This window comes from Tetrao urogallus (genome assembly GCF_951394365.1).
Source record: "Tetrao urogallus genome assembly, chromosome: Z".
Classification (NCBI taxonomy): domain Eukaryota; kingdom Metazoa; phylum Chordata; class Aves; order Galliformes; family Phasianidae; genus Tetrao; species Tetrao urogallus.
Window position 1 is genome coordinate 19,497,615 of NC_136816.1, and position 26,381 is coordinate 19,523,995.

Sequence of the window (26,381 nt, forward strand, 5' to 3'; positions counted from 1 at the left end):
CCTCTGGACCTGCTCCAACAACTCCACAGCTTTCTTCACAGAATCAAGGAAACACCAAGGTTGGAAAAGATCTACAAGACCATCCAGTCCAACCATCCACCTATCACCAGTAGTACTCACTAGAGCATATCCCTCAACACAAAATTCAAACGTTCCTTGAACACCTCCAGGGTTGGTGACTCCACCACTTCCTGTGCAGCCCATTCCAGTGCCTGACTACTCTTTCAGAAAAATAGTATTTCTTAACTTCCAGCCTAAATCTCCCCTGGCACAGCCTGAAGCCATTACCTGTAGTCCTATCTCTAGCTACACAAGAGAAGAAGCTGACCTTCAGCTCATTACAACCTCCCTTCAGGTAGTTAGAGAGAGCAATAAGGTCTCCCCTGAGCCTCCTCTTCTCCAGACTGAACAATTCCAACTCCTTCAGCTGCTTCTCATAAGCCCTGTGCTCCAGACCCCTCACCAGTTTTGTTGTCCTCCCTTGAACCCGCTCCAGGGCCTCAATGTCTTTCTTGCAGTGAGGGGCCCAAAACTGGACACAGTACTCAAGGTGTGGCCTCACCAGAGCTGAGTACAGGGGGACAATCACTTCCCTGTTCCTGCTGGCAGTCCTGTTTCTGAATCAAGCCAGGCTGCCATTGGCCTTCTTGGCCACCCAGGCACGCTGCTGGCTCATGTTCAGCCGAACATCAATCAATACGCCCAGGTCCATTTCCTCTACGCAGTCCTCCAGCCACTCCACCCCAAGCCTGTAGCTTTGCCTGGGGTTGTTGTGGCCAAAGTGCAGGACCTGGCATTTGGCCTTGTTGAACCTCATCCCATTGGTTTCAGCCCAGCCATCCAGCCTGTCCAGATCCCTTTACAGGGCCTCACTACCTCTGGGCACGTCGATACATCCACCAACTTGGTGCCATCTGCAAACTTACTGAGGGTGCACTCAATGCCCTCATCCAGTCATCAATAAAGATATTGAAGAGGACAGGCCCCAGCACCGACCCCTGGGGAACACCACCAGTGACCAGTTGCCAGCTGGATTTAGCTCCATTCACTACCACTCTCTGGGCCTTGCCTTCAAGCCAGTTTCTTATCCAGCCAATATTATTGTACTAGGATCCCCAGGCCTGGACACAGTACTGCAGATGGGTCCTCAAGAGGGAAGAGTAGAGGGTTACAATCACATTCCTTGCTCTGCTGCCACCCCTCCTTTGCTGCAGCTCAGAGTTGGTCTTCTGGGCTGCATTTGCATGCTGCTGGCTCATTTCTGTTTTCTTGTCCACCAGAACCTCCAGTTCTTCTCCATAGGGCTGCTCTCAAAGTGTTCTTCTCTCAGCCTATACACATATCTGGGATTGCTTCTACACAAAGGCAGAACCTAGCTCTTGGATTTGTTGAACTTCATTTGGTTCATGTGGGCCCACTTCTCAAGCTTGTCCAGCTCCCCTTGGACAGCATCCTTTTTTTCTGTTGTACCAACTGCACCACTCAGCTTGTTGTTATCAGCAAACTTGCTGAGGGTGCACTTGATCCTACCATGTTATTGACCAAAATGTTGAAGAGCATTAGTCCCAAGGCAGACTTCTGAGGGACACCACCTTTGACCAGCCTCCGCTTGGACGTATGCCATTGACCACAACTCTCTGGCTATGACTATTCAACCAATTATTTATACACCAAATAGTCTGGCCTTCAAATCCATATCTCTCAGTTTTAGAGATTAGTGTTTGGTGTGTGGGAGCATATTAAAGGATCTGCAGATAACATCAGGTAGATTACATCAGTTGCTCTTCCTTTGTCCACTGATGCCATCCTTCCATCATAGAAAGCCACCATGTTGGTCAGACATGATCTGCACTTGATTAAGTCACACTGTCTGTCTCTGAACACCTTCTTGCTTTGCACGTGCTGTTGCATAACTTTCTGTAGGATCTGCTTCAAGATCTTACCAGGCTCAGATGTGAGAATCACCAACCTGTAGTTCTTATTTTCCACATTTATTTGTTTATTTTTAAAGGGAGTGATGGTTCCCTTTTATCAGTCTCTGGTGTCTTCAACTGACAGTCATGACTTTTCAAATATAATGGAGTGTGGCTTGGCAACAATATCAGCCAGTTCCTTCCGGACCCTGAAATGTATGTCATCCAGCTCCACAGACTTGTACACATTCAGTCTCATGAGGTAGTCTCTGACTTGCTCTGCTTTTACAATGAAGATTATTCTGCTCAGCTGTACCCCATGTAAAGGTTCAGGGATGTGAGAGACATGGATGGGATGTGAGAGACATGGATGGGAAGCCTGTCTTGTGCAGAAGACTGAGGCAAAGATTTTGCAAGTACCTCAGCTTTTCCATGCCTGTTGGAACCATTTATTCCTTTTAATTTATCAGAAGGGTTACAATCTCCTTGGCATTTCCCTTCTTGCTAATGCACCTGTAAAATCCCTTCTTGTTATTTTTCACATCCATTGCCAAGTTCAGTTCCACCTTTATCTTAGCTTTCCTAATCCCATTTCTGTCTGTCCAGACAGCATCCCTGTATTCTTCCCAGGCACTCATCCCTGCTTCCACTCCCTATACTTTTTCTTCCTATCTATCACTTTGATCAGCACATTCCTTCTTAGCCGTGTTGTTTTCCTGTCTCCTCTGCTTCATTTTTCATGCTGGGGGGTGAAGAGATCTTGTGTTCTCAGAAAGGCATCTTTAGAGAGCTGTTTGCTCTGCTCCATTCCTTTGTCCCTAAAAACAACTCTTCCCAGGGGATCTCATCCAACAATTCCTTAGATAAAATTTCACTCTCCTCAATTCTGGGGTCCTCACTTTGCTCTTTTCCAGGTCCACATTCCTCAAAAACTTCTGCCATCTCTATCATCAGCTCTGACTGCCCCCTTGACCAGAAAAAAAAAGCCATTTTGCTGTGGCATTTTAGTGTTGCAGATAACAAATCTCTGCTCCATTATCCAGCACTGGCATGCATCACCTCAGAAAGAAGTCAGCAGTGTTATGCCCCTTTCTTATTACAAATTCACCCCAAGTTTGTTCATTTCGGGTTTATAAAAGATTATCACGCATTAGGAGTCTGTAAACACAAGCAAGCAATGTCCAGACACCTCAGTTTACTTCAAAGATCCTCACACAGTAAGAGCGTTGAACTCTGTGTTAGTAGCCACTGTTGTGCAGATCTTGACATCAAAGTCTGTGCCAGTGACACTTCTGTAGCAGCTTCCATGAAATGAAACAAAACCAATCTTTTGAAATCAGAAGTTGTAATGGAAGTCACTGCACTATTATTTCTTGTTAATGCTAAAATCATGGGCAGGAAACTCCCATGGAAGATTTTCCTTTCCATTTCTATTGTGATAGACCTGATTAGAATGCTGACAAAATGAAGGAATCACAGTCAGAGGACAGAATGTCTAAGGGGTCTAACTCTTGTAATAACAAATCAGCTTGCAGTAGCACTGCTAGTAATGTAGATTCACTTGTTAAATTTTCCCTGTGAACTGTGCCAACAGAATTAATGATCACTGGCATACAGCAGAAAAGAAATCTGGCATGCCTCAGCAAGTCACCTAGTTTTGTTTTTAATGAACAACCACTGTAAAAACCCACACTAGTCATGCTGCAGACAGCAAGAAAAAACACATAAACTATAGTATAACTATTAAGCCTGCTGATACTTATCCTCAAACCTACCAAAATCCATCACAGCCACCCAATCAGCCTCAGTAAATTCTGAACAAGCAGGCCTTAAACTGAAAAATACAATAGCCAAGAAACCCAAAATGAAGCATAATTGCTTGAAATTCTCTGTTGCTGTTTCAGATTTGAATATGAACTAATGTGTCATAAAATCAGTTTGTTTTTCACATCTATATCTGTTGGTCTATCGGCTGTTTTCTCTTCCCATAGACCTTGTGTCAGGTAATAGTTAGTAGCTCAGTCTGCACAGCGGTTTAGATTCTCTCAGTTTAGATTCCCATCACTCTAAGAAAGAATGATTTAAAAAAAAAATTCAGAAGACAAAAGCTAGTGTCCATCAAAACCTAACGGGACTGAATAGTTTGAAAACACACAATAAAAGAATAGTGGATGTGATATCACAGAAACACATGCAACAATACCTTCTTCCCACTGAAAGCGCCTTAGACTTTATCACAGTGTTGCATCAGAGTCACTGGCCGAAAGCTCTTGGAGAACATCTATCACTTTTCTAAACACTATGCAAACTCATTTGGAATGGCAACTGCAGGATCTGGCCTATTCAATTTAGCTACACAATAGGAGCAATGCTGTCAGAATGAACAGCCTCTAGTTCTGATCCCCAGGATCTGTATGGAAGGATGATATTGTCTACTTGCCCTTGGGAAAAGAAAGGAAAGGGGAAAGGGAAGGAATGGAGAGGGGAGCTGGACAAGTAGAGATCTGAAGACTAGGTGAGCTGATAGGAAGACACAATATTTTATAATGTTGTAATTGAAAGAAAGTAAGTATTTTGGAGTCTTAATGTTCCCCAGAAGTGCATAACAGCTCATCCTCTTCCAAACCATGACTCTTCTTATATCTGAGACGGTTGCTACTTCTTACTGCTAACCAGAGCTTGGAAAAATGCAAGCCCCATGTGCTACACTCCAGATGCACTCATTGAGCATGAAGTACATCTGCATTAGCTTAAAATCCCCAGGTGCTTCTGCCTGATATCTTTGAGACATACGCTTGATTTTAAAATCCACTTGGCATGAATGCATGTCCAGATACCTCAACTACATGCTGCAACTTCACAGTGAGTCGTGCTGTTCATCTCAAGGTCCATATCCACATGTTTACTAACACGGAACTGTTCTTGGGGTTAAGGGTACAGCTGCTTAAACATGTGGTTTGAAGTACTGCCCAGGATATCAACACTTCCAACCAATTGTTTACAGAGGCAATCATCAGAATGCATGAACTGTGGGACTTAAACAAACCAACAGAAAACAAAAAGGGAGAAAAACATGGTATGACTCACTCAAGCATGTGAGGCAAAGTATAGTAAGAAGAAACAACCAATTATTTGCTTAAGAGTCACAAAGCAATAGATATTAGTTTGTGCTGTACATTTTCCATTCTTCATCATGCAGCACAAGATCAGATTTCAGTATAGCTTATGATAACATTATTACAATTTTATTTATAGATTGTCAGCAAAATTTTAAAAAATATGGTTGAAAAAAATTGATAAAAACCTGCAATTTCAAAGACTGAGTGTTTAGGAAATGCATGGAGAACGTTAAAACTGTACTGAAGACAACATAGCTAGAAAACAAAGGGACAATCCCCATCACTGCAGTAGTTTGCAACTGCTTTATCTGACCTTTACATGAATGTATGAGATGATGTAAACCATACAGCTCTGGTGGTCAGTTTTAAACAAATGACAGATATCTTCTCACTCAGTCTAGGATAGAAGGTATTATTGGTCCTCTTGACTTTGAAAAGGGAGTGGAGTGCATGCACAAAGGGAGTCAGATGGTTTAGGTCACTGTGACATTCTCAGCCCTCCAGACTTCTTTTCTGGAAGTCCAGAACTGCTGTCACTGGATTTTTCTCTGTCTTATCCTTTCTGGTGATGTCTCCATTTACCATCACCAACTTTCATCTCCTCCAGATCATCCACTTGTCCACTGCTCCTTTAGGACACAAGCTCCTTCCACATATTTGTGATGTCAAGTCAAATATCTTAGGTCACAGGGAATCACTAAGAGGAAGACACATGTCAGGAGCACAGAGGATCAGATGTCACTTTTTGTTTCATGTAATTAATTTTATTTTCCCTGCCTACAGCCTTGCCCTCCAGACCATTCACCAAATTTGTAGCCCTCATTTGGACACTCTCTAATAGTTGCATGCCCTTCATGCACTGCAGCAGCACCCAACCTGCATGCAGTGCTGTAGGTGAGGCCGCACAGCGCAGAGCAGAGGGGGCAGCCACTCCACTCACCTGGTGGCAGCACTGGACCTGCTGCACCCCAAGGTATGGTTGGCCCTTTGGGCTCCAGGGCAAACTGCTGCCTCATGTTCACCTCATTGTCAGACAATCCCATGATCCCTTTTTGTGGAGCTGGTCTCCAGCCTCTTGTTTCCCAGATTGAACACAGAGCCCTGGTGCAGAACTCAGCACTTACACTTATTCATGCAGATAGTGGCCATCCTTGAATTCATCCAGATCTTGGTGCAAGACCTCTCTCTGCCAGCAAAGAAGCTTAGGCTCCAGGGGAGCAGCAGTGAACCTGAGCCGATGGATGCTGATCAACTTGAAGGTGACTTCGAGACCATGGAGGTGGATCTACCCACAGAGGAAGAACCAATGGAAATGGATCCTCCTCCAACAGGGCAGGACAAATGCTATAATATCACGCTTGCCTGGAGATGTCGCCATATCCATTGGCAGCACACCAGGGGCTCTCAGTTTCCATCTCAGTGCTGAAGTATAACCATCTGCCAGATAGCCCCATTGTCAGTTGCTACTTCCTTGTCACCTTTCCTTCCCCATCTCCCACCACCACCCTTCCCTGAGACTGCTCACTTCTTTTGCAAGCTCTGAGGAAAAAGGAAGTACTTGGACTGGGACTGGTGTTCTCTGAGCTAGCACAACAGAAGTCCAGCGGATGGCCCTCCGCTGCCTCCAGGTGAGTCCTGAGGAAGAGGACAGTGCCTCAGTGGGGAAAGTCCTGGGCACACAGCAGCTTAAGGCAGGCTGTGGGCATGGCCTTTATCAGTGCTCTCTACAGAAGGCTGAGTGGGCTGTAGGGCAGCAGAGATTCCCCTCCCTTGCTCTGCAGAACAGCACTGAGAGACAGGAAAGGCCTCAGCAGTCCCTGGCACCCAGAGGTTGGTGGTTGGGGGTCACGGTCACTGTTTCTCAACAATGGCTGCAACTGCTTGCAAGGAACTTGTTGTGGCCTCCATCTGGCACAGAGCTGCAGCCTCTTGGCCTCAGTGGCCTCTGTAATCACAGGAATTGATGTGGCTACCCAGACAGAGAAATCCAACAACATGAGGCCAGGGTTCCTGCACCTGCTGCTGCCTCCTGCATCTGCCAGCCCTGTCCACTGAACCTCCTAGGACAGGCATTGCCAAAGCAGATGTTCACTCAACACTATATAAATGGGCCCTAAAATTTGTTTGCATGACAGCAGTATGGAAGAGCACCAGAAAGAGTCATTTTCATACATAGCTCATACTTTTTTTTGTTCTTTACCAATTATTTGATTTCTCATAGAAAATTTAAAGAAAGCAATCCTAAATTTTCTACAGAAAAAGTTCTCTCTTCATTGCCAGGAAAAGATGGTGGATGCCAAATTACAAGGAGCATCATTCCTTTAAATCTTCACAGAAAAATAAGAGCTATTAACTAAAAAGACCGTATTTAGACAGAAATGCAGCAGAGGACTGAACCTTCCAAATCTCCTGACTCTGGTACCACCATTATCACTGAGTTTTTCAAAGGTTTCAAGTTCCTTGACATCTTTCAGGTGCCATTCACTCCTGAAAGAGGTGAAAGTAATCCACTATGATTCTTGTCAGATCAAAATTACTGAAACAGTTGCTCAAATTAAAACCAGTTTAAGACCAGTAAAACTCATTAATATGTCTGTCATTTAACATTTTTCATTACCCAAGGCTGTAGCACAAATTATGAAAAGAAGGCAGTAGATGGAGGCAGAATAAAGTTTTGCAGATAAGATGAAAAGTAGAGTATGCACAAATACAATTTCAGTGTCTGTAACTATCAGGATAGAAACTATATTAAAAATCACCACATCTGTCAAGACTCCATTCCTAGAGCTTTATGCCACATATATACCTTCATAAAAAGGTCCAGAAAACTTTCCTTATCAATACCCCAAAGCACCCCAAACCACCAAGGGCATAACCAGAACATATCATGACTGGATATCTGCTGAGAGTTGGGATTGCAAACATTGGATAGCATTGTGTGTGTACATAATCGATGAGGTAGACTTAAACTATGAAAGGTCTCACTTTCCCTGTCAGGTGCCCCAGGTAGCACCACAGAATTGAAGCAGTAGCAGCTAAATTACCTCAAACCTGCATGAAGGATATCATTTCTTGTCCTAGAGCAGACCAGTACTCCTGCAGTCATCTGAAACTAGCAACCCTTACATGCAGAACAACAAGAGCAGGCAAGTGACAATTCAATGGAGGGCCTTGTTTATGCATAGCTTCAAGTGTCTTCTTCTCCAGTCTGCGAAGTGTCTTAAGCATTCTTGATGGCCAGTTTTCTCGGAGGAGAATCCAGCTCCTACAGCCTACTGCATCAGTAAATTGCACTAGCCCTCACATATCAGCCCTCTCTCTGACTTTCAGGAAAGGTTTACCCAATGCTTTTAGTGAGGCATTAAAAACCTGAGAACTGTTCCAATCAGATGGAGCTCGGGTCAACAAACCTTCTCCACCCCTCCTCCCAGAGCCCATTGCAGAATTCTTGCACCTTCCACATGCACATAAAACAGTATCTTTTCAAGGACTTCCTTGATTGCAAATTAACTCACTGTTGTAACTGCTGTTGACGTCCGTCTGTGTCGGTGCCAGGCTGTACTGAATTGGACCTTCAGAGGTGGCCCTTCCTGACAGTAAAGCGGAGAAGAGAAGGGAGGAAGAGAAGGGGAAGAGAAGGGGGAGAAAAGGATATATTTAGATAAACTCACATATCAGACCTGCAGTGTTGTTCTAACACAACTTCTGTGAATTCTTTTCCCCAACAACATTCACATACTCCAATAATACATGCAAATTCTGGTACCCCAGTAGATACGAGAGGTTAATCACCTGAAGACTTCCAGAGAGGCTAGCTTGTCTGTCTGACAGCCCATACAAGATACCTTGTTCTGGAGTCATTAAAGAGGGTAGAGGACACATAAAATACAAAACTTAAAAAACATTTACGTACAGGACTTCACTAGCATGTAGTATCCCTACAGATCAGGCAGTCAGCCCACGTTAACACCTCAGCGTATCTTCCAGGACTGACACATGCAGTAGGACCTGAATGCTAAACATGAGAAATTCAGCCCTGCTGTCCTATTCATTAGCAGACATCAGACATAGCAGAAAAAGTATCTTGGCAGCATTTCTCAGTAGGAATAATTTTGTTTTCACAGAAAAAAACATAGTCCAAATCCCCTCTGTTAATAAGGGTATTTTTGACTCAGGTCAGAAAAAGAAATGTAATTAAGCTGATATATCTCCTTAGCAGATTGCATTTGTGAATTTGCTGTGCAGGGAACAGTCCCTGCCCATAGAAGGTCCAGAGATGCAGCCATCAATCCATTCTGATGTGCCTCGTTTCAGATATACTGCTCTGTATGTGAGGTACCAGAGGTGGAGTGGCAGCCTCTTAGACTGAGAGCACTTGGGTACACCAGTTTTAACAATCAAGGTCATGCTGACTACCAATGCTGATTTCCAGTCTATTTCTTTCTCCACTTTTTGATCTCACTGCCTTCTCATCAGAGTTAACTCATGAAATCTTGCTTTACTTGCAGCATTCATGAAGGTCCCTGAGGTGTGTGCTACACCATGTGCAATTCAATGAATCTTAAAGGCTTCTGGGGCTTTCCATGAAATACCTTCTCTACTAGTACTACAGAGAAAACAGTGAATCCGTAAGTACCATAAATACATGGCTGTGCTTACATGAAGAGATTTTACCAGCAAGGTAGAGAAAATCTGTCCCCTCAATCCTAAATCTCTGCCTGACTATTAAGGCAACAGTGAATGAGTGTAGCTGTCTTTCTGTAAATAAGCACTGCCTTTATTAAGCTTCCAATTCTCTTTAAACTCCCTTCTTGTTCTCACAGAATTTGTGTAGTCAATACATACACTTAAGATGGATGATAAAACAGCATTCACATTAGTTATATCACTTCTCAGAGATGTTACGTGGCATTAATTCTTTACCTTGAGAAAACTCTGAAATACAGAACTGAGCATTACACCATCTAGAAATGTGCATTAGACTAATCAAAGAGCAGTAAATGCTAAGTTACTGCAGACAACTGGTTTCACACATTCACATGAATGCAGATAAATAGCACTGAAGAAATCTGTGTCTTGTGAGAGCAAACATTGAGGAAGATATTTCATATTTATAGTCTCTACATTGCAGTACAACCATCCAAATTCTGACAGAACACAAATTTTAAGATACTTCCCTTGAGATACTTTGACTGAAGACTTCAATCTCTTAGGGGTTTGTATGTTTATTTGTATCTGCTTGCAACAAAACAGCAATAGCGAAAACACTTTCAGAATCTACAGAATTGCCCAAAATTGTCAGAGAAAAATGGTATTTTTTGTATGAACTCTTGTTCTATTGCAGTTTCCTGTGCAACAGGAGTACAGAGATTGTCTCAGTGAGAAGGAAGTAAGGTGGTGATGTGTTGAGTTCCTCAGCTGTTTTTTTTTTTTTTTAAAGATTACATAATTTTCAAACCTACTCTTTGCTCAATGCTACTTTACTTTCTTTTCCAGAAGAATAGAATCATAGAATCATAGAATGGCCTGGGTTTAAAAGGACCAAAATGCTCATCTAGTTTCAAACCCTCTGCTATGTGCTGGGCTGCCAACCACCAGACCAGGCTGCCCAGAGCCACATCCAGCTTGGCCTTGAATGCCTCCAGGGATGGGGCAAGTACCTGCTTGCATCTACTAAAAAGTATAATGCTTTCTACCTAAGCCTTCACACACACTCAGTTTACCAAAGTGGCCTCTTCTAAGGCATGCTTTCTGTTTATGAAGATTTTTGTAGAAGTTTCCCATCTTTATCTCAAGTCCTTGGATCTGTAAGTTCTGTTTGTTACTCACTTCTGTTTTCACAGTAGCTTTGCCTCTCTAAATTTTATATCATTTAGTACTCGTATCTCACAAAGTGTCTCAACTCCCAGTTATTTACACCTGATCTGCCTTTGGTTCCTTACTAAGGTGTGTAAACTGTCCAACATTCTCCATTAAACTATTACTGCTTTTATCACACGCATCAAAAAGCAAGCAGAAGTTTTCAGAGCTGAGCATCAGAAATTATAACCAGCTGAGTAATGAGTCATCCTGAAACTTCATTCGAGTCCAATCATGGTAATTTCAAAAGATTTATTAATTTATTTATTCTGAAAAGTGAAGAGCCAGTGCATTTTCTGCCTGATTTCATATGAAGTGCCCTCTGTAATTCAACTAGAGATAGTTTGAGTTCACAGTACAGGCAAAATGCAAGACAGAATCAGAGGGTGATCAAAACAGAGCAAAAAAGATGCTGTCTTGATAGATACAAATAATAAGAAAAAGATTACAGAGAAGTATTTTTGTGCCTGAAATCTCCTCCAGTGAACAATCTTCTGATTAAGACAAAAACAAAAACAAAAACACAGGAATTTATGTATACATCTTGAATTTATAAAAGGTTGATACACAAACTTTATGCAGTGCTTTCAAGTAAAATTTTAGCCTTTGACAGCAAGCAAATTGCAGGGTATCCTAAAAATGTACATCCAGCATACAAGGGCTTTCTCAGCCATTTTTGATAGCATGCCAGAACTCAGAGTTTCTCCTTCACTCTCCAAAATGTTGGCTGCGGGCAGAAGAGCAGCCAGGGAAAACACCTGCTGCCAGCTGCAAGGAGCATGAGCAGAGCCTCAGCATGACCAAACACCAGCAGGTAATTCCTCACTGAAGCTGGTCTCTTCTCAGAATGCTCAAATCCCAGCATTCCCAATAGAGGGATGGATCTGTGCCTAAGGGAGACAAACTAGATAAGCTGGTGATGTTTGGTGGGGGAAGAAAGAGCAAAGATGCTCTCAGCCACACCAGCATTAACTGTTCCAGTCACCTCAAGACACAAGACTAGACCTGCATTCTCAGCCTTTTATTTGAAATCATGGTAAACAACTACAGTAAAAACCCTCTAACACATACTACGTGAATTTATTGTGGTTATGGGTTTTTTTCCAATTGACATTCCTCTGAAGGGCCAGGGTTTGCTCTCAAATTACAAAGTGTAACGTTGATATTTCAGGAAAATAGTATCACTACCTCAGTGAAACCTAAAAAGAGTTTGATATACCCAGCATCTGTAAAAGTCGATTCTTTGCAAATTCCACACAACTTTTTCCATTGTCATTCAAGCTGTTGTCATTGATTTGCCCTCATCTGCATCTATACTAATTTCTTACAGGCTTCACAGTTTAAAAAGATGCTAGAGGATTCAACATACGAATTTTGTGGCCAGAGAGATAAGAAAGTACAAAGGAGAGTCTAAAAAGCCAAACACTTCAGTGGTCAAAGTGATCACCTGTACTGAAACAAAAATAAAGATCATGATTTACCTAAAACAAAACAAGCCCTGACATTTTAGCTTGCTTACCTCATGTTGTATATTTTGGAGCTGTTGCATATTTTGGAGGATTTGAAGAAAATCCTTCCATAGTTTGCTTTTTACTTAGGATATTAAAAAAAAAAAAAAAAAATCCAGATTTTAGTGTATTTCCCAATGTATCCAACTTCCCTTCAACTATGGGACAAATCTCTCTTACAAGGGCTGTTCTTCCTCAGGGTACAAAAATCCTGTTTTTCCCAGAAAGCATGATTTTCATTTTCCAGCTCATTTCAGGTTTTAACCTCAACAGAAAAACAGCAGTATTCTGCTTGCAACGAAAGCACTGATGCAGTATCTTCAGTAGCCATAGCAGCCAGTTTCACTCCGGGGAAACCCCATCTCATAGCAGATAGTACCATTCCATAGCATCATCTGAATTTTTTTTGAAAATGTTCATCCATTTATGCATCTAGAGGCCAAAATGTCAAAGCCACTGTGAATGTGGCCAGATACCAAAGAGCGAACTTGCAAAATGCTGTCTTGTTTTTCTTGCTTAATGCAATTTTAGCAGAATAGAATTTCAGCTTTTTAACCTTGGCATTTAGTAACCAGCAACATGTAAATATCAAAATCCTTGTGTGTACAGATGTCTACAGCTGGGAAGACGAATGACTAAGTCTTTTACTGCACTGAATTTTAAGAGCATGCTGTTTCAGGGAATGCTTATTATTGATACAGATGACCAATTTTCACAAATAGAACAAGACAAACAGTATATAAACGACAATTGATAATTTCTCCAATCCTCCTCAGGCACCACTATAGCTGGAGGTCTGCGCAAAATGAAGTTCTGGCAGACAACAAACCAGTTCTGCCCTATCGTGGATTTACTCTCTCTTTGTCATTCTCTGTGGACTGTGGTACCAGACAGTACCTACACAGCTCATTAACACTGTAAGAGAAGCATAGCAGATTTCACAGATTCCTCAGAACTGTAGGGGCTGGAAAGGACCTCCAGAAATCACTGAGTCCAACTCCCCTGCCCAAGCAGGCCAGGTTGCACAGATAGGCATCCAGACGGCTCTTGAACTTCTCCAGAGAAGGAGACTCCACAACCTCTCTGGGCAGCCTGTTCCAGTGTTCCTTCACCCTCACTGTGAAGAAGTTCTTACACACGTTTGTGTGAAACTTTCTATGCTTCAGTTTGTGGTTGTTTCCACTTGTCTGGCCTCATCCCTTTGCTTCCCATACCTTGGATATTTATAAACCTGGATCAGGTCCCCTCTTAGTCTTCTTTTCTCAAGGCTAAACAGACTCAGGTTGCTCAGCCTTTCCTCACAAGAGAGGTGTTTCAGGCCCTTTATCATCTGTGGCCCTTCCACTGAACTCTTCCCAGGAAATCTCTGTCTCTTTGTACCAGGAAGCCCAAAACTGGATACAGTACTTCAGGTAAGGCCTGACCAGGGCAGAGTAGAGCAAGAGGATCACCTGCCTTGACTTGCTGGACATGCTCCCTTTCATACACCCCAGGATAGCATTGGCCTTCTTGGCCACCAGAGCACACTGCTTGCTCATGACCATCTTGTCCACCAGGACATCCAGGTCTTTCTCTGCATAGCTCCTCTCCAGCAAGTCACCCCCCAGCCTCTATTGATACATGCAGTTATTCCTTCCCAGGTGCAAGACTCTACACTTGTTAAGCCTCATCAGGTTCCTTGCCGCCCAGCTCCCCAGACTGTCTGGGTTTCATTGAACGGCAGCACAGCCTTGCAGTGTGTCAGTCACTCCTCCCTGCTTTGAATCAGCAAACTGGCTGAGGGTGGGCTCTACCCCTTCATCCAGGTTGTTGTTGAAGATGTTGAACATCAGACTGGGAACACTGACCTCTGGGAAATACAACTAGTTACAGGCCTCAAATCTTTCATAGTGTGGCGGTTGTTCTAACTACAGAGCAGGAATTCCTCTGATGAGGAAAAAGTTTGCTCAGTGTTGCACACTCACTGTGGAGAATCCTTTAGCATCCGAAAAGGCTCCATGTAAAAGGCAGTGGAGTGGAGTAGCTCAGCATGTACTTGGTCAGATAAAGATTGCACAGGCAGGCTCATTTCTTGCAGTTCCTAAAATTGGAATGCTATCCTACTAATATTCTTTAACACAGTTTGTGAGTGTAATCTATAATTCTTTGATGCCATGTCAATACTTCTATCTCATCCCAGAATAGTCCACTACTACTTACACAGCAGTATGGAACACAGCTATAAATAAAACCGCTGTCATTTGTATTGATAGTATCCAACATTATCAATACAAGAACTCACTAGCAATAAAAATATCAAGAATGATTAACTCTTGCATCTAATGACTAAAAAGCAGAAGATGAAAAATCAATGACTAAAGTCAGAGAAATGTTAATCCTCTGGATTTCCCTATTAAAAAGTCTTTAAATCAGAACCGTATTTTGCATAATTCTGATCTTTAAAGTTACATTGGATGTAGCATTGTTATTCCCATCTTGAAAAAACAACACAGGAATATAAAAGAAACACTGAAGTACAGAGAAGCTCCTTCTAATGGGAGATGCACCTATCCACAGCAGGGGAGTTGGATCTGGATGATCCTGAAGGTCCCTTTCAAGCTGTTCTGTGATTCTTGATTCACATTAAGAAGTCACTGAGCTAAATGAATCTTGGCATTTGTTCTTCATTGCTCTGAAAGTGTTGCTGGTGGCACCATTAAGCCCACTTCTAATAGGCATCTAAATAGGAATGAATGTGTGCTGTGAAAGACCTCTGGACAAGCCTTAGGGAAGGAATTCTCTGCAAGAGCTTTCTCACTGATATGAACCCGAGACAGGCAGAAACTCTCTAGTGCATCTATGGTCTGTTCTTAAGGAGCTGCACACGCTCTAACAGTTGACACTTCTTCACGCTAGGGAAAGCAACTGAGAAATGATATGTTACATGCCCATAAAGACATAAGAATCAGAGAAATCTATGACCAGGGAGCAACCTTCACCATCACTTCTCATCCAGGAATTATGGAGCAGCAAATAGAGCAGATTAAAAACATAAGAATTGTATTTATTTATGCAACCTTATTTCAGTTGCTGAAATCCCAGACACAAAGCACTCTAAATACCAAAAAATATTCAGGTTCCAGAGTCAACTGGACAGATTCAAAAAATGAAGCTTATGGTGGGCTTCTAAACAAGAAGTTTTGATAGTACCTTAGTCACTTACTTCTGAAAGTTTTGGAAATGTCAAAACACCATATGCTTTCCCTGTTCTTGTAATTCCTCATACAAAAATTCCTGTTTGGAGCCAAGACATTTGGTTTAGAGAACACTGGTTTGATCTGGTGTAACATTTTTGGGTGACATAGCTTTCATAATGCTTCTTAATAAAATGGTTTTACGATCAATACATCAACAATTAGTCACTTCAAAGAAGAAAGAAATGTGTGATGTTGAAGTTTTGACCTAAGAATTCACCTACGGAGATTGAGGTTTTCAAATATCTACCATTGATAATCATATCTTATCTTTATTTTTATTTGGAGAACAAGCATGAATTCCAGAACAGATGGTGTATAACCACTAGGGCAGAAAGGTGGGACTGTGAGAGAGGAAGACAGCATCTCCTGATTGCCTGGAGACACAGGAGCCAAGAAGGAGGAGGCGACAGCTTGCAGAAAGATAAAAATAAACCCAGAATATTGACATAGCCTTGTTTGCTTCATAGCTGTGGGATGGAAAGACTAGACTTGTCCATTGTATCATGAGAAAAGATATTTCGGTGACTCTAGTTAATGCCAGAAATACCAATTTTAAAATAAATTTTATTTTAATGTATTTCAATGTACTTTAAATAAATCTACTGTAGATGGGTACAATTTTTAAAAGTAGTCCTGTATTTGATGGCAGGATAAGAAAAAAGAAGCACAAGGGATCATCTTGGTTATTTGGAAATTGAATTGCCAAAAGTGCTAAAATGATGTATTCTGAAGAGCACTTTTAAAATTGAGCAACAGATGTGCTTGAGAACTATGAAGCCTGAACTCTCAGTCCCCTTGAAAAAGTGATTCAGCTGTCTTCTTAGTCTCACTTTCCCACAAATGTATATATCCCAGCCATGTCTGTGCTTTCAAAATGATTGCTCATTTTGAGTGTCCTCAAAAAAGCTTCCATACGTGCTCTCAAAATCCCTCCACTGCTCTCTGTGCCCACCCTTCACTTGCTCTGTGTTGACTGCTGCTACTTCTATTAATCTCTCATCTCCTCTGTACAGCCAAACAATTAATGTAAATTCTCATTTCAAAGGAAAACCTTCCTCAAGCGAATATACCATGCTGAAGCAGAAGGCTAATTTCTCGGCTTGTGCCCCACTCTACAAGCAGGAAGAAGTCTTTCTGAAGTTGAGTAGTGTTGAAGTGGATATCTGATATGTCGATGGTCCACAATAGCATGGGCGAACATGTCCTGATGCAGAGCTTTTCAGTACAGAAAGCAATCTGTGCCCTTGTCCTCTAACTAGTGTGCACATGCTTTTCCTACATTAGACACTAGGCATATAGTGAATAACAGTGCTGCATTCAAACTACTTTTAAAGCTTTAACCACATAACTGAAATGCAGTATACAGACTGGGTCTTCCTACACATCTCTATAGCCAATAAATTTGATTCTCCTCTATTATTAAGGAAGATTTTAAGACGTCGTTCATTGCAACAATTCAGCAATAAGCTGGAAATAGAGAATTTAAACAGCAATTTGAAGATGGAGACTTGAACTTGATGATTTCTAGCTTATTATTTTTATTGTAGCATTTTCCTCCTTGAGCCATATCAGAAAATCACAATACATATTGTTGCCAAGCTCTACAGAATCAAACCTCAGATGCTTCCTTTATTAGTTCTTCCTTGCTTTTATGTGCCTCACGTAATTCATTTGCACATGTAATGAGCAAAATCTTTATTGTTGGAACAAATAATAACACCAACAAAATATTATTTCCATCTTCTAAATTATTTAAACATCAAATAGAACAGAAAAACATGGTCTAGTTTAATAGATTTTTGCACATGCAAGTTAGCTTTCACTAGAAAATTGTGAAAAAAACTTTTACATGCAAGATTGTGAAAAACAAATTTGACTTACATATTTTTAAAGCCTTCTTAAAAAAAAAAAAAAGGGGGGGTATTTTTCTCATTTTAATTTCATAACTGTGCTACTGAGTTCACACTTGGTGCCTGACAGCCCTCTCACAGCAGTTCTGCACTTCTGAGATGTTAGCTGAGCTTTTTAGGTATGAACATTCAGTATTGCATAGTAAGTTTGCATTTGCAGTACAGAGAGCCCAAAATACAACCCAGTGTGGGCCAAAACAGCCTAAGAACATGAGACAACTCTAGAATCGCATTTTTTTTCTTGATTTCTACCATGGGCTGCATGCTGCTGAGTGGCCTGCTGAAGCTTTTTGTTGCCCAGATATAATTTGGACTAGTCTCAAAACAAATTTACCCTGCCCAGAAAACAGGCTTGGGCCAGACTCCAGCAGTCTCAACTCCACTCATTTTGGGAATGGATGGGCATTTCGAGCCCTGTCTTATGCAGCCATTACAGTTATTAGAAGTAGCATTGAGTAACTGCTGTTAATGAGAAGTAAAAAAACTATGACACTTGAAAACTGATAAATGATTTTTCACATCAGCGAAACTACAGTTGTGCTCTGCTTTCTCACGCTGAATTAACAAACAGCTAAAGCATAAATCAGCTGTTTACAAATTGGGACATATGCTAAATACAATCACAATCTTGGCTTGTGCAGCTCCATAAACTCTTCCCTTTAAATAGATGGAGAAATGTCTGTAGCTTGGATGTTTTCCTCATGATTTCCTACAGTGAGGCAGTGTTTTTAAATGCTTTCAGACTAGCCATAACATTTAACACTGCTAGATACGCAGGGAGGAAGCATGGATTAGAGCTGACAATCAGACTTAATATTTTAATCAGAATTAGTATAGTAAAAATAGCTCAGAAATCCAAAGGAAAAGGATTGTAGCATTTGCAATAACCCAGATATCCCCTATGATGTACCAAGTGTAACCCATTCTGTTTACACAAATACCAATGTAGAGCTAATTTGAACATTAGATTATTCTTATTTTGCTATAAAATTTAATTGCTTCTACTAGAAGAAGAATTCACTGTTCAGAAAGGTTGATTAATTAAGTTCTGCAAGTCACTGAGAGATAAGAAGGCATCAGTATACCAGTTGCCTCAAAGACCAAAGCCTTTAAGTCAAGATATACTGAATGTGAAGAACACAGCCCTGGAAATCAGCTTGTCAGTCCTTTAATACTGACATCCTCACTGCTGCCTCTTCCAAATTTGCCAACATATGAATGCAAAAGTACTGTGTCCTGAGACAACTCAAAGCTCTCCCTGAACCTCTTTTGCCCAGATCCAAGCCCCTCTCCCATGCAATAGCAGAATTGTTTCAGCTGATGGAAAGGATGAAATAAGGAGGCAAATCAGGAGATTCCACTGGGAAGTGGGAGGAGTGAACAAAGGGATATGTGGTGCTGAGCTGCTTGCTGCATTAAACCACAACAACTGGGTTTGAAGAAGTATTCTGTTTTAAAAGCTGAAATATCTGTTGTCTTTGATGGAATATCTCACAGCTTTAGTGATCTGACTATGGGCTTATGGTGTGAATTAACCCCTCTTGAAACTAACACCCAAATCTTCCCATTCATGGAAAGCAAGGCACTGCTGTAGTTCCTTTGTATGCTTTTTTTTTTGAAACTAGCACAGTGTTCACTTCACTGTCTAAGTTGTGAAGCCTTCCAGGACAAGGGCATATGCAGTCTCAACAAGTTCTTTTGTATCTGCAGTACTTCCTTTCCCTTCATAACTGATCTCTTGTTGAAGGAACCAAAGAAAGGTCTGTATCCAAGGGAATAGCCTTTGACACACATGAGTAGCAGAGATGGCCATTTCAATAACTTCTGTAACTAACATTAATATTTATTAGCCACTACATCACCTCTTCACTTTTACCTAAATAAAACATGACAGAATTTAGAGCGTTCTGAAATATAACTTTCAGTAGCCTTCAAAGCACAGTTAACATTTCTTGACAACCCACCCAGCTAATGAAGACCAAGCAAAAGACTCTGAATACTAGCATTTGTATTACCAGCTTCAGTTTCAGCATCTGTCCCATATGTCAAAAAGGTTTTGAAAACAGAATGTATAGAACAGGGAATGACATTGATTTTCAGTCACTTCACCAAATTTTAGCAAGTTAACCTTTTGGTATATCTGGGAAATAAACTGGGTTACGTGACTGCAGGAATGAGAGTTACATCACTCACTAGTGTCCTGTCCAGATAAACCACTGCTTAAGTTCAGTCATAAATAGCACTAATAACAGTGCTCTCACAATGCTTTGGTGGGGCTCCCGCCTCTCTGAGAGCACCTCAGGCAAAGCATCATGCAGGCAGTGCTTGAATCTGAACTACTCCTCCAGCTAGGTCTGTGAGCCAGATGTTACAAAAATCCTTCACTCAAAGCTCAATCTCCATCTTGCCATCTGCAAAAAGTATCTGTAGAGTAAAGAGGACCTCTCTGTACAGGAGCAAAGAAACTTTTAGATCACAGGCAGCTTACATTCAAGACACCTTGCAAAATACTCCCTTAGAGAATTTATTTCTACTGAAAGTAGTGGTCCTGCTTCAGTTCATTGTTGTCACATTGTCACACTGTTTCTAGTGTTTCTGTAACAATGCAGTAAACCATTCATACTTTACAGTGTTAAAGTTCTTATTTTAAATCTGTCCTAGATTTCTACCTTAAGACTCAATCTTTTATGGAACTTATATCAATAGTAAACAAGTTAGTAGGCTCCCAGAAATCTTCTTGCCAGGGGCAGAAGTGTTTTTCACTTGTTGCTTTTTATTTCTTTTTTACTTTTGCCAATGATGTAAAAATTAATTAATTAAATAATTCATTTTCTTGAACATTTTATAGAATGTCTTTGTATGTACATATTAGGTAGGTCTTTCAATCTTGAAGTATTCATAGAATCATAGAACCATTAGAGTTGGAAGGGGTCTTTAAAGGCCACCTAGACCAACTCCTCTGAACAGGAGCACCACAACTAGATCAGATTGCCCAAAGTCTGATCCAGACTTCGCTTCGAAAGTCTCCAGGCATGGGGCATCCATCACTTCTCTGGGCAACCTGTGCCTCACTACCCTCACTGTAAAAGATTTTTTCCTTATGTCCAAGCTAAATCTTCCCTCTTTAAGCTTGAAATCATTTCCCCCTATTCTGTTACCTCAGATCCTGCTAAAGAGCCTTTCCCCTTCTTTCCTGTAGCTCCCCTTTAGATATTGAAAGGCCGCTGACAGATCACCTCAGAGCCTTCTCTTCTCCAGGCTGAATGGCCCCAGCTGTCTCAGCCTGTTCTTGTAAGAGAGGTGTTCCTCCCTTGGATCATTTTTGTGGCCCTCCTCTGGATGTGCTCCAACAGGTCCATGTCTCTCTTGCACTGAGGACTCCACATCTGGACACAGTACTCCAGGTGAGGCCTCACCAGCACAGAGCAGAGCGGCAGGATCACCTCCCTCAACTTGCCTTCCTTAGAGATCAGAAAACACTAGATAAAATAAAGAAACTTACAGGTCAGATCTTAATTCAACAAAATACTCAAGCATGTAATTACTTAAGTCAACAAAGCCATCAAAATGATTACAAGTGTTAGTTAAAATTCAAAGACTCTCTGATCTGAGAGCCAAAACTAAAAGACATTGCACACTGGAGTGCCAGCACTTACAACCTTACAGCTGCAGTGGGAGTTGCAACTGTGGAACAAAGACAGAGTTTGTTCTTTGACTATCAGTATATGTACAGTGGTTTTACAACAAAGCCATCTGACATGATCAGTTTTGTACTGTACAAATTGCAGTCACTGGAGGAGAGTATATGGCCAGTTAGTGACCAGGGGAAACAATATCCGTTCATCTATGGAGTACTAAAGCAATTCATATTCATTTCAAAATGTGTGCCTGGGTAACAATAAAGAGTTCAGCTTCAATAAAAGTCTGTCACTTGTATTTCTCAAGATGTTGCTCAAGAAGATACCAATACCCATGAGCTGTAATGATAAATAATTGGTTTCATTACCTTGCTCTACAAATGTTGGGCACAACTGTAGTTTGCAAAGTGAAGAAGTTATGATAATTCATATTAGTTCTCTAGATAGGTTAGTCTATTTGAAAAAGTACTTTAAGAATCTCAAAAGTCTGGAGATTACAGCCCTATCACCAAAATTAGCTGAAACTCACCAGAAGGTGAAAACATTGGGTAACACAGGGAAATCACCTAGACTTACTGAAGTACTCGCCTTCACATGACATTCTAATGTTCATTTACTTAGAAAACTATAGTATAGAGTGATATTTTTATTATTCACGATTCACCAGAGAAGTATTTTAAACATTTAAAATACCTTTTCCCAATTCATCATAATACCTGAAAGTCTGCAGACAATCTCAGCTGAGGATGTACCTTTTCCTGAACTCTCAGCTTCTGAATATCACTGGATGGTAACCATTACCTGGATGGTAAACATTATGCTTGCCAGTGTATAAATATGTATACATAAATGCAATACATTTGCTCTCCCTCTGCTAGTGCTGTTTGCCCTGCAACCTTTCCTGCAGGCCACAGGAAAGTAAATGTACCTCAGGTGATGCCCTGTTACCTCATTTGCTGAGATAATAATATTGCATTCTGCTTGCAGCAGGGACTGTATGTGCAGGGGCTGTGAACGTGCACACTATTTTTAATGTAGCTATGTCAGTCAAATACTACTGAAGTCAAAAAAGCCAAGAAAAATGGTCCCTGGGAGGAGAAACAAGAGCGGAGCAGAAGAGAGGCAGGAACCTGGGAGAACTGTAAAAACAATTTTTGATGCATTTTGCCAGCTGATCACAAGAAGCTCCAGATCAGGCCCATTTAGGCATTGTCAGGAGAGCTGAGCTTTCACCCACTTCCGTTCTCCTTAAAATCTCCAGCTGCTTTAGCATGGACACTGGTGGTAATAGAGCAGTACCAAAATTCATAGAGTTACTTGTTGTAGCTCAACTAAAAATCCAACTCTTCATCCTTCTACTTGGCTCTGTTTTCTATTAATTAGCCAGAAATTAGCCACTAACTTCCAGAAGACAGGTGAAAAACAAAATGTTTGTGAAACTAGCATATGATTAAAGGTCTTAAATGATCCAGTTATTAAGACTAGAAGTCAGTGAGGGTGGGAAAATGATGAGGGATAAATAAGGACATGGAAAGATGTAGAAAGATGCCGTACCATATTTTCTTTTATCACTTTAAAATGATAAAACCCAGAGACTTCAAGCGTGAGGTAATTTTCTCCAGCTTCCTGCTTTCCAAAGATATCGTCTCGCTCTCTTCTTTCTCCACCTAATTCAGAGGACTGATGCCAGAGCCTGATGCCAGTTACATCAACAGCTGCCTTGCCTCCATGTGGCTCCTCTTTCCTACCTATGACAACAGATGCTGTGTGTGTCTGTGATAAGCAGAGTAATAGGGTTATACCAAGGCCTATGGTTGGATGTCAGGGAAGGGTGCAAGGAATGAACTCCATAAGAGTACAGTCAGACAGAGGAAGAAAAACAGAAATCAAATTCTGACCAAAAGCAAAATGCATTTACCAAAAGCAAAATCATTCACACCTTCTGTTTGTCTGTACCACAAAACACCTAGTTCATGCTACATTTTCAAAGAGTTCAAAGTCTGAAAGAACACTGTGTCAATAAAGTTGACCATGTTTAGGGATTCTGGAATAGGCTAGATGTTTTCAGAGGCTATCACTTGATACACAGCTGTTCCTCTGATGTAAATATTCACCTTTCTAGCCACATCACAGTAGTAGTACTTACAAATTATTTTAGCATTCACCAGGATTTCAACTACTATGCGTTCTGCAGAGGATAAATTTGCCCTCACCAAAATATGATGCTGAAAAACCAGCTCACATACAAAGTATAACTACTAGTACTTCCACACAGTTATCTGTGTTAGCAGCACACTGTGGTGAAAACTTAAACTGAACTTTACAAATACATCATTAAACACTTTAACTGGAATGTGTGAATTTTGTTAATAAACTTCAGAATATACATTTAAATAGGCTACAAGGACAGCCAATTTAGATATCAGGTTTCTTTTCACTGATTCACTGAATACAAATTTTTAATGTATATGACTCTATCAAAAAGAAGAAGAAATTCAGGTAGATCTAAGTCTGGTAAATATGAAGAAAAACCTCACAGGATATTTCTCCTTTTGAGAATATTGGAGTAGGACTGTGACAGGAGATGTTGGCAGAAAGAATAAAAATTTGATTCGAAATGTACCAACAGGATTCCCTTTCCTTTCTGTATATCATCCCACATGTCTCGCCTTTTGTCATCTGGTAACAACAAAGTAAGAAGAAATCAAAAGACAAAGACTATCTCAGTAACTTCATATGGACTTTAGTACCCAGGGATCTGCTTCCTTTTAAGATAAATCAATTGGTGAAGAGAAAATAGTTATTTTGCTGGCTTTAGCACTGAAAGAAATTTCTTAAGTTCTGCCATATAGTGCCTGAATTTCCAGGATTCCATGGTCATCACCATGAAGATCAGATAACTTGCCAGACAACTTCCTGGCTCCTTGAGCAGAACATACACAGCTTCAGAGCTGAGAGTAAACTAATTACTTTGAATAAAATCAGATTAAAAAATAAGATCTTGAAAAACGAACTTTTAATCCATTTTTTTAACTCCTCAACTCCTCAGTGATCTGCAGTTTATTCTCTCTCTTTACCCACGTATTACACTCCCACACACTTGCTAGATTCTTGTGGTATCTAACTGTAAGCTTGCCAAAACATAAACTTTCTTGGTTTTCATCTGCTTAGACACAAAGCCAAGGCTAACCCATTGAATCTTACCTGCATGCTATGGGCAAATAGTTACTAGTTGAAATCAAGAAGAGGTCAGCAACTACAAGACTTAATATCCTAATATCTTGCCCTTTGTACCACACATGATATTTTTTTTTATAGTACTCTGGTGTGTTTGAAATTCTTCTTTTGCTTAGTACAGTACCAGACACTAGTGCTAGAACTCTCCCAGCTCTTTGCAGAGAAATGTCTAGCTATTTTTCCCCACATGTGATGATGAATTGATCATCCTGAAATTACTTACTGACAGGTTTAAAGACCACTACACTTACAATTTGCTTTTTTTAAAAAAAATTCTAATTAATCACTCTAGTTTCACATTTTAGAAAGATAATAGTATCATAGAATCATTCAAGTTGGAAAAGACCACTAAGATAATTTAGTCCCATCATCAGCCCGCCAAAGACGTGAACACTTATGGATAAAAACTTGTTGCCTGTTAGACACAAGGTTATCCTGCAAATAAACTGTTTTGGAAAAAAAAAAAAAAATTACTTTGCCCCAAGATGAAACTGAATGCATGCCATATAAAGTTTTAGTTATGCAAAAGAAAGACATGTCTGTAGGAAATATTGAGTTAATTTAATTGAAACATCTACTGGTAACTACAGTACAAAAATGTAGAGGTCAGTAAATACAGCTAAGGTGTTATTTACCTTTTTCAATGACATGGAGAGAAAAATAACCTACTGTAGAGATTATGACAAGATTTGCTTAGAGTCAGAGTAGGGTGCCTCTCTGATCTCAAAGTTCTTTTTGCCAAAGATAAATTCATTTCAAAGAAACGTGCTTCATTTCAGAAGACTTCACTAACCTTAGGTCCAAAGTTGCTACTGCTCCACTTTAAATATCAACTTAATTAACTAATTGTAGGATATTTTTCCTGATAAAAAATGTACATAGTCCCACTGAGAGCAAAGGCAGAATTATTGGCAAAATAAGGAAGGAATCCGATGTAGTTTCCATTGCCCATTTCAACATTTACATGTTATTCTACCATTTATTCCTTAACTATATAGAGTCATAGAACTGTAGAAGCATAGAATCATGGAATCACAGAATGACTTAGATTGGAAGGAACCTCAAGGATTATCAAGTTCCACAGGCAGGGTTGCCAACCACGAGATCAAGCACTAGATCAGATTGCACAGGGACCCATCCAACCTGGCCTAGAACAGCTCCAGGGATGAGACACCCACAACCTCTATGGGTAACATGTTCCACCACCTCACCACTCTGAGAAATTTCCCCCTGATATCTAATTGGAAAGTTCTTTCATTTAAAAACATTCTCCCTTGTCTATCATGATCTACCCATGTAAAAAGTTTATTTCCCTTCTGTTTATATAATATGTAATATATAATATATCATATATCACATATTCAATACTACATATAATACATATACAATATATACAATACATTATATATATTATATATACATATACGTGCATATACAATATATATAATATATATATGCTTATGTATATAAATACATATACAATAGGTACTATATTATATACATTATGTATATGTATTATGTAATTATTAGTATATATGGTGTCTTGATTGTCTATTCTCATGTGCTTCAGCAGTGTTTGCGAAACAGCATTGTTTTTCACAAGCTAATCCTCTGTTGTTCAATTTCACATTACATTCAGAGCTCGTCAGTCCTAGCCCAGGTACTATGGCATGGGGCCATTGCTATTATAGTGTTAAGCTGCCTTATAGGACTAACCTGTCTTATGCTGTGCATACACATAATTAGTTCATCATTGCTTGGGGATCTCAATTATTAGCAAATGACTGTAAAGATAAAAGTTGTAACAATCCACTATGTTGAGGATTTCACTTTCTACGTCAGCTCTTCTTTTTCTTTTGGAAATGCCAAATGTCTTCAGCGGAAGGCTAATCAGACATGATCAGACTTGGCCTTTCCTCTGCATCCAAAGATGCTATGACATCACCATCCCATTTCAGTCT